At 46.7% G+C, this 9,710-nt stretch overlaps 1 non-coding gene across 1 annotated transcript; it reads right to left on the bottom strand.

Annotated features, from left to right (window-relative positions):
• Positions 1-8,882: 8,882 nt before the first annotated feature.
• Positions 8,883-8,949, bottom strand: TRNAI-GAU (transfer RNA isoleucine (anticodon GAU)). Its single transcript has one exon. It is a non-coding gene; the product is annotated as a tRNA-Ile (tRNA).
• Between the last annotated feature and the right edge of the window lie 761 nt (positions 8,950-9,710).

Here is a 9,710-nt window from a genome sequence, read left to right as displayed (position 1 = left end):
GGATTGGCTGTATCAGGGTGTGTGTGGCCTAATATGCAAAGGAGCCCCTGCTAGAATTCCACCCCTGGCTGAATCACAATGACCCTGTTGGGTTTTCAAGAACAAGAGACAAATAGAGATGGTTTATCATTGCCTGCCTCTGCATAGCAACAGATGCATGTGGAGGAGTGGGGACTCAAATCTGGTTCTCCCAGATAAGAGTCTGGGCACTTAGCCACTATACCAAACTGGCATTTATACAAAGATATAAATGCATCATCTGTTCTTGAAACAGGCAATCTTTATGGACTGCCCTTTTTCAAACACAAAGCACTTCTCACTATTGGAGTACAACATCTATGGGGCTGAATTTAGATAGAGAAGATAGAATTTATAACTTCTTCTCCCCTTCAAGAAAACAATCTCCCTCCTTTTGGTGATCTTTTTAGAGGGGGCTTGATTTTTTTTTTTTCCCCATGAGGAGTTTTGCGGAGAGAAAGCACCTCCAAAACATTCAACCTGCCCCTTTGCTATATCTGACATTCAGATGTGGCTCCAGTGTTTGTAGCATGATTGGCCGCAACTTTGACACCAGCAAGCTGGGTACTCATTTTACTGACCTCGGAAGGATGGAAGGCTGAGTCAACTTTGAGCTGGCTACCTGAATCCAGCTTCCACCGGGATCTTACCGCCATTTTTTTGTTTAAAAAATCTGAATACATTTCCATAGATTGAAAAAAAGTCTGCCGTGAAAATGTCATGATGTGACATCACCCCAGAATTGGAAATGACTGGTGCTTGCACAGGGGACTACTTTTTTTTTTTTTTTAAGAGGCTCCAAGGTCTGCATGGGAAAGGTACAGCTTATTAGAGACCTGGGATTTAGGTGGGGAAACATGATCAGAAAAGGTGGTGCGTTTTATTTATTGCTTTTACTGTTAATTCTAATTTGGTGTTTTAACTTTGGCATGCAGGTTTTTATTGTTATTTTTATATGTTGTGATCCGCCTTGAGCCCGTTAACAGGAAAAGGCGGAATATAAGCCTACTAAATAAATAAATAAATAAATTAGCGACTTTAGAGCGACCACAGATGTGGATGCTTCCATTTAAAAAACAGCTTGGGCATACAAAGCTGGGGAGAAGACTTCTCTAGGTCTATCTTCAAAAGCCTAGTGGTTCTATAGACCATTTAGTTCATAAATATTATTGGAGGGAAAGTAAAATCCATTGTCATTAGCCTGGAGAAGAGGGTACAGAGGGACATCTGGCAATGTGAATCATAGTCCACCAAGGTCCTCTACAGACCCATTAGAAACAACTCACCTCTCAAGCATCGTTGCCCCTGTTCCCGTCTTCAAACAACAGACTCAGAAAACACATTTACTTGATTGTGTTTTATGTATGTGCAACGTGAACTATTTACCCTCAGGGTATATTGACAGCAAAAAAAACAAAAAACCAACACAATCCATTCAAGGGTATCCCTGAATTATTAAATCATAGCTGAATTATTATTCTAATAGTTGGATGCATCTAAATTATTTAAAAAATAGACTCCAGATGAATAGCCAGTCTCCAGCTTCATGGCTAGTGTCTCCCTTGGATCAAGTGGGTGTTTTTAATCTAAAAATGCACATTGAATAAAGGAATCGGGGGAGGGGGGGCTGGTCTTTCATTGGAGCTTTAAAAGCTTTTGCGCCTTAATAAAACATGCAGATTGTCGAGGATTTTTTTTGTGTGTGTGTTTTTGTTGTTCTGCAGACAGCTTAATTCCTTATACAATATGGCGTACTCTGGTGCTTTAAAAGACTATACCACTTTTGGAGTTACTATGACAATAGAGCAGTATGCAGAAAATGCAAAAAGTTTGTAACCACATTCCCCCCCTTCACCCCCAGGGTTTTCTTATAGTAGCTGATAGCCTCCAGGCAAACCTGAAGCCAGAAATGCGATCTGCTAATCAGCAGCCTCCCCAAAAGACCCAACTATTACTCTGATGAACGGAGTTCCCCAAGCTGAAAGATCCATATAAATTGGACAAGGGGGTGCTGACAGTTCATAGTCTGAACGTGCATCTGAGAGCCAGTTTGGCGTAGTGGTTAAGTGTGCGGACTCTTATTTGGAAGAACCGAGTTTGATTCCCCACTCCTCCACTTGCAGCTGCTGGAATGGCCTTGGGTCAGCCATAGCTCTCACAGAGTTGTCCTTGAAAGGGCAGCTGCTGTGAGAGCCCTCTCAGCCCCACCCACCTCACAGGGTGTCTGTTGTGGGAGGAGAAGATGCAGGAGATTGTAAGCCACTCCGAGTCTCTAATTCAGAGAGAAGGGCGGGGTATAAATCTTTAGTGTTCTTCTTCTTCATCTGCACCAGCTGTAACCCAGAGTTGGTCTGGGCAATTTTGTCTGCAAAGTAGCAAATAGATCACAGCGAGCTGTTGTGTAGTCAGAATCTGATTCCCGGGGGCTGTGATGTCACACAGTGAGGTTTGATTCCTCACTCCTCCGCTAGAAGCCAGCTGGGTGATCTTGGGTCAGTCATAGTTCTCTCAGACCTCTCTCAACCGCACCTACCTCACACTGTGTCTGTTGTGAGGAGAGGAAGGGAAGGTGCTTGGAGCTGGGGGGGGGGGCAACAGTGGAAGGGCTTCTGGTGTCCTGGCCCCACTGATGGACCTCCTGATGGCACCTGGGTTTTTTGGCTACTGTGTGACATAGAGTGTTGGACTGGAAGGGCCATTGGTCTGATCCAACATGGCTTCTCTTATGTTCCCTTATGTGACTCCTTCAAGACTCCTTTGAGTAGTGTTGGGCAGGGTATAAAGCCATTTCTTCTTCTCCCTCAGTATGGAAAACGCACTTTGCCCTGCATGGTGTTTACTCCAGGGTTCCTCACATCTGCTGAAGGGAAGCCCTTTTAGCCAAGAGGTGTGTATTGTGTACTTTATTGAAATGCAGAGGAATCCCTAGCTAAATCATCTTTCTCTTTTCTTTGACTCTTGGGGCGAGCAACATATTGCCTCCTTATGATCGTGTGCTCCGGTATGCAGCCACGGGGAACAACTTTCGCATGAGCTGACTGCTTACTCAGAGACTGCCGAGCCATTTCTGAGAATGCAGCACTTTGAACGAGAACAACTGTGTGTGAAGGGGGGGGGGGCAAATTCAAGAACCGCTTGTGTGTACTGGCCCTCAGGCTTGACTCTTGGCAAATACCTTGGGGGTTATCAGGAAGAAGAGCATTGCTGTGCAATCCTTTCCACTCCGCCGCTTCCCCATCAGCTATGCTGCATGCACCAGAACCCAGGAAGAGAAGTGGTTTGGAAGGTAAGAACCGCATCTTTAGAGGAATACGCAACTGAGGGATGTGCAACATGAGACAAATCAACCATGCTTACGCTAGCCGCAGGGATGATCCATCCTGCAAAACATGGTACAAAGCAGCCTTGATAGATTACAGGAGCCGGGCCAATAAATAAAGGATCACAAAAGCTCCGCAGCGCATGCTACCCTTAATAACGGTCTTCACTTTATATTGTTCTTTTTCCATGAGGCTCCGCAGCCATGAATATGGATGCACTGCCACAGTTCAGTGAATTCTAACTCATCTCAGTTGCACACTAAAAGTTTTAGTTTCCTCAGAGTCCCTTGAGGGAGGGGAGAAGTTGGGCAAATGAAAAAAGCAGCACAGATTCCGGATTCCTACAGGAGACGGTACAAAAGGCCATTTTCATGTGTCGGCGTTGCTAGAGATGACTTGAATTTCCTGATATAACGAATGATAAAGTATTATTCCCAACAGCACGTGACAGCTGTTTCACCCATTACTTCATCCATTGCAGCTCTCATAGGCCCAGAACCAGGGCGTGCTTTTTTTTGTAGCAGGAACTCATTTGCATATTAGGCCACACACCCCTGATGCAGCCAATCCTCCAAGAGCTTACAGGGCTTTCAGTACAGGGCCTACTGTAAACTCCAGGAGGATTAGCTACATCAGGGGTGTGTGGCCTAATATGCAAAGGAGTTCCTGCTACAAAAAAAGCCCTGCTCAGAACCATGTAGGTGGAGCCAGTTCACATGGATCTTTCCCATTCGGTAGTTACCCTGGGTCTTGGCTTAATTAGGGTCAGGTGAAAGAGTTTGCATTACTCATAGGCTTCCCAACCCTCTCGCCCTGGCAGGGGACCCCAGGATTTCCACCCTCTTCCCTCGCTCCCCCAAAAAAGGAAGCAGGGGGAGGGGGGAAACGGCGCCGGGGACCATGGCGAGCCGCCCCATCCCGGAGCGGGCGAGGCCGCCACGCCGTGCCACCCCCTCCCTGCCCACCGCAGCTGCTCCTCCGAGATGGGCCCAGGCTGAGGCCATCTCGGAGGAGCAGCCAAGAGGCGGTAGCTGTGCAGGCAAAAACAGAGAAGGAAAGGGCGGAGGCAGGCCAGGAGCATGGTGAGCCGCAAATCCGGGCCCTTCTAGGACCCAGACTCACGGCTCACCACGCCCCCGGCCCACCTCCACCCTCCCTCCAATTCCACACCAGAGGCGGAGCAGAGCGGGCGAGGCTGCCGCGCCGCCTCTTCTCCGCTCGCTGTGGCTGTTCCTCCGAGATGGGCTCAGGCTGAGCCCATCTCAGAGGAGCAGCCATGGTGAGCAGAGAAGAGGCGGCAGCTGCACAGCGGCATTGCCCGCTCCGAGACAGGGCAGCTCGCCACGCTCCCCGGCGCCATTTCTCCCCCCTCCCCCCTAGCTCCACCCCAGTGTCTCCTGGCTCCACCCCCAAAGTCTCCTGGCTCCACCCCCAAAGTCCCCAGATATTTCTGGGGTTGGACTTGGCAACCCTAATTACTCAGCTTGCCCAAGCAGCGACAGGCTTTTGAATAGGACACAGCAGCAGAAAGGAATGGAGTCAGTCACAGATAAAGGCAGTTCCATAACCTTGTCATAACCTGGGAAGGGGTACCACATGGAGTGGAGAAGTACATAGATTTACTTACTTCACTTATGCCCTGCCTTTTCCCGCAATGAGGACCTAAACTGGTTCACATAATTATCCTCCCCCCTATTTCAAGAGCCAGTTTGGTGTAGCAATTAAGTGCATGGATGCTAATCTGAGAGAACCAGGTTTAATTCCCCACTCCTGCATGTGCACCTGCTGGAGTGACCTTGGGTCAGTCATAACTCTGTCAGAGCTGTGCTCTCAAGTTTCTTTCAGAGCTCTCTCGCAGCCCCACCTACCTCACAGGGCGTCTGTTGTGGGGAGGGGAAGGGAAAAGGAGATTCTAAACAGCTCTGAAACTCCAAGTTAAGGATGGAGAATAAATCCAGTCTCCTCCTCCTTCTATTTTCCCCTTACAACAAAAACTCTGTAAGGTAGCTGAAGAGCGCATGACTGAGCCAGGTCACTCATCAAACTTTAATGGCAGAACAAGGATTCAAATTTGAGTACCCCCAATCCTAATCCAAAGCAGCCCCATGGCACAGAGTGGTAAAACTGCAATACTGCAGTCCGAGCTCTGTGCTCACGACTTGAGTTCGATCCCGGCGGAAGCTGGGTTCAGGTAGCTGGCTCAAGCTTGGCGCAGCCTTCCATCCTTCTGAGGTCAGTAAAATGAGTACCTAGCTAGCTGGGGGGAAATTGTATATGACTGGGGAATTCAATTGCAAACCATCCCATTAAAAAGTCTGCCGTGAAAACGTCGTGATGTGACGTCACCCCAGAGTCAGAAATGACTGGTGCTTGCACAGGGGACTACCTTTACCTTTTTAATCCTAATCCAACATTGTAGCCACTGCACCACACTTGTTCTCAGAGGGAGATTTTCCTTCCTGACATAATACGAGAACTTTGGGCAGGGCTATGAAGTGGGAGATGCAACTTATTAAACAATTCTACATAGTGCAAAATGTGGGGCTAGTCCTTCAACTGACGCAGTTTTGGAAATTCCTGGAGATTTGGAAGTATGTCTGCAATGATAGAAGAATGCTGGATACCTTAGTTAACTTCCAGGAAAGCCCTGATTTCCATATAAACATTATTTCCAGGGAACAAAGCCGAACTCTATAGATTTAAGGATGAAAGGAGAGGAGTGTTCTTTACAGATCCAAATAGGCAGGAAACCATGGCCATTTGTCAGCCTGTCGAGTGAGCCAAGAAAGATGGCTATTTGGAAATTGGGCCATAAAATTTTGGGAGGTGCACGTTAATTTGAGTTGAGTAAACATCCCTGCAATACATGGAAAGGAAAGGTCCCCTGTGCAAGCCCCAGTCCTTTCCGACTCCGGGGTGACGTTGCTTTCACAACGTTTTCACGGCAGACTTTTTATGGGGTGGTTTGCCATTGCCTTCTCCAGTCATCTACACTTTCCCCTCTGTAAGCTGGGTACTCATTTTACGGACCTCGGAAGGATGGAAGGAATACATACGGAGACCCAAAACCCGGGAGTTTTCCAAACCCAGCGTTTTCCCATGCTGTTGTGCTCTAATGAATTGAGATTCTACCAACTAAAGGTCCTTTTTCTTTTAGAGATTTCAGATTGTGGTCCATGATCTCACCCAGGGAGGCATCAAGCCATGAACCCAACTCCTGGTTGGGTTGTGGACAGTTAGTTGGGCAGGGATGAGGAATGTGTAAAGCACTTCACACACTCACACACATAGGCATGCAGCCTCTATTAGTGCCTCAGAGAAAGGAGAGAAGAAAGGAGGGCTTTCTCCCTTTCTCACAATACAAGAATTCATGGACACTCCATGAAATTGCTGAGCAGTCAGGTTAGAATGGATAAAAAGAAGTACTTCTTCACCCAAAGAGTGATTATCACATGGAATTCACTGCCACAGGAGGTGATGGCAGCTACAAGCATAGGCAGCTTCAAGAGGGGATTGGATAAGCACATGGAGCAGAGGTCCATCAGTGGCTGTTAGCCACAGCATATTGTTGGAACTCTCTGTCTGGAGCAGCGATTCTGTGTATTCTTGGTGCTTGGGGTGGGGTGGGGGGGCACAGTGGGAGGGCTTCTAGTGTCCTGGCCCCACTGGTGAACCTCCTGATGGCACCTGGTTTTTTTGGTCACTGTGTGATACAGAGTGTTGGACTGGATAGGCCACTGGCCTGATCCAACATGGCTTCTTTTATGTTCTTACGAGGGCTGGAGGAAGGCCCTTATTCCCCATAATCTCTTGGGCAAAGACACTGGGAGGGAAGAAAGAAGAAAATCTTTTTCAGCTCCTACAGAAGGCTGAATTTGAGGAGGAAGTGAGATTGGCAGGGATGCTTCGCTTCAGAATCTGCCCTCCAAAGCCACTGCTTCTTCCAGGGGAACTGATCCCTGCAGTCTGTACATCAGTTGTAATTTTGGGAGGCCTCCAGGACCCACTTGGAGTTTGGTAACCTTGCTGGTGGAAGACGATGTTGCTGTTTTACGCAACTACGCTCTAAGCATAACTTTGGCCAAGGCTTTTTTTTTAGCAGGAACGCACAGGAAAGCAGTTCCAGCTAGCTTAGCATCAGGGGTGTGTGGCCTAATATGCAAATGAGTTCCTGCTGGGCTTTTTTTTTTTTAAAAAAAAGCTCCTTTGAGGAACAATGGTGATGTCAGGGGGTGTGGCCTAATATCCAGATGAGTTCCTGCTGGGCTTTTTCTGCAAAAAAAAGTCTTGACTTTGGAGAGTAGACCAAGACAACAAAAAAACAACCTAGTGTGTAAAGTACAACAAAACAGGGAGTCTCTCAGCAGTTAGTTGCCGTATTCTGTTTGCATTAAATTGCCTTGTTCTCAATCTATACCCTGCCTATCAGTTTGATAATGTTTCTTTTTAATTAAAAAAACAACAGCTTCCCTTCTGCCAGGCTCAATGAACCATTGCAGACTTCCTTCCTGTCTTGTGGTTTACGAAAGGTACAAAAGCAGAGGGGGAAAAAATCCAAGATGGGCTTAGAATGAGCTCACACTGGAAAACACCATCTGTTGTTAATTGCCCACCCCATAGGTAGGAGCACAAATCCCTTCTCTATACATAGAAGAGGGAGACCAAGTGAGCCCTACATCATACAACTTAAATTGCTCTCTCTTATCCTGATGTTTTGCTAATCTTGCACCCAGTTACCTAATGCTACTTTTAAAAAATCCCGTATGTTCCTTAGCAATCCGACCTACTTCTATGTTGTGAAGATGCAGAGAAATATAACTTTCATACATTCCTGGACAGCAATTTAATGGAGCATTTGATGGGAGTTATGTGTCTAAATCCCATGCAATGCAGGAAATGGAAGGGTTAGCCCCTACATTCTTTCCAGCCAGCCGACTAAATATGATCCATATAGGTAATATAATTCACAAAGCATTTCTCCATGGGAGGGGGGGGACAAAATAACTGCAGAGGCTTTGCTTAGAGGTAATAACCTGTTGAGGAACAGATCAAGGTGGTGGCTAAAAATTACGATGGTAGGGATCAAAGAGGAGATGAGGTTGAAAATGAAAAAGAAGAAGAAGAAAAACTTGAGGCTGGAGAGGTTGCCAGTGTGGGAGTGAAATAATATTATTCTGATGTGGGCTCTGTCTTGAAATTATTTCCTATCTATCTATCTATCTATCTATCTATCTATCTATCTATCTATCTATCTATCTATCTATCTATCTATCTATCTATCTATCTGTCTGTCTGTCTGTCTGTCTGTCTGTCTGTCTGTCTGTCTGTCTGTCTGTCTGTCTGTCTGTCTCTCTGTCTGTTACCTATCTATCATCTATCTAGATCCCTGGATTGTGCTGCCCCAAATGAACATATGAAACTGCCTTCTACTGAATCAAACCCTCTTTGGTCCATCAAAGTCAGTATTGTCTACTCAGACGGTAGCGGCTCTCCAGGGTCTCAAGCTGAGGTTTTTCATACCTACTTGCCTGGACCCTTTTCAGTTGCAGATGCCAGGGATTGAACCTGGGACCTTCTGCTTATCAAGCAGATGCTCTACCATTGAGCCACCGTCTCTCCAAAGGTTTAACTAAATAAATAAATGACCTGATTGTGCTTCGGAATGGAAGCCAATGAATCCTCCACCGTGTCATTTTTTAAATTATTATTTTCAGATTTTGTACATATCTCTTTCTGGCTTGTTGCCTTTGCCAGGCCTTTCAGGTAACTTGTGTCTTTCTCTCCTCTGCATTAATTGTGCATGCATGGTTGCTGATGAAACACCATGAAGAGAGCTAGTTTGGTGTAGTGGTTAAGTGTGCGGACTCTTATCTGGGAGAACCGGGTTTGATTCCCCACTCCTCCACTTGCATCCGCTGGAACGGCCTTGGTTCAGCCATAGCTCTGGCAGAGGTTGTCCTTGAAAGGGCAGCTTCTGGGAGAGCTCTCTCAGGCCCACCCACCTCACAGGGTGTCTGTTGTGGGGGAAGAAGATAAAGGAGATAGTGAGCCGCTCTGAGATTCTGATTCAGGGAGAAGGGCAGGGAATAAATCTACGGTCTTCTCCTTCAAAAAGAAAAGTAATCTGCCTGTGTGTATGTATTTGGATTGTATAATATAGTGGGTCCTTAGGCATTGAAGAGGCGAGGTGGAAGTGAATGACAGCTCTTTTTTTGGTACAGCATTGTAGAGGATTGCACAGTAAAGGCTGAGAACTGGGCCAACAGTGCCAAACTTATGTACAGCTCCTGATTCCCACACAAGCACATTACTGGATCATTCAAACCGGAGGGGGCTTGTGATTGGTGTAGGGCAGCATAGATTTGGATCCTG

This window comes from Heteronotia binoei, chromosome 8 (assembly GCF_032191835.1).
Source record: "Heteronotia binoei isolate CCM8104 ecotype False Entrance Well chromosome 8, APGP_CSIRO_Hbin_v1, whole genome shotgun sequence".
Lineage (NCBI taxonomy): Eukaryota > Metazoa > Chordata > Lepidosauria > Squamata > Gekkonidae > Heteronotia > Heteronotia binoei.
Note: the sequence above shows the minus strand (reverse complement) of the source record. Positions and strands in the feature narration are given on the sequence as shown.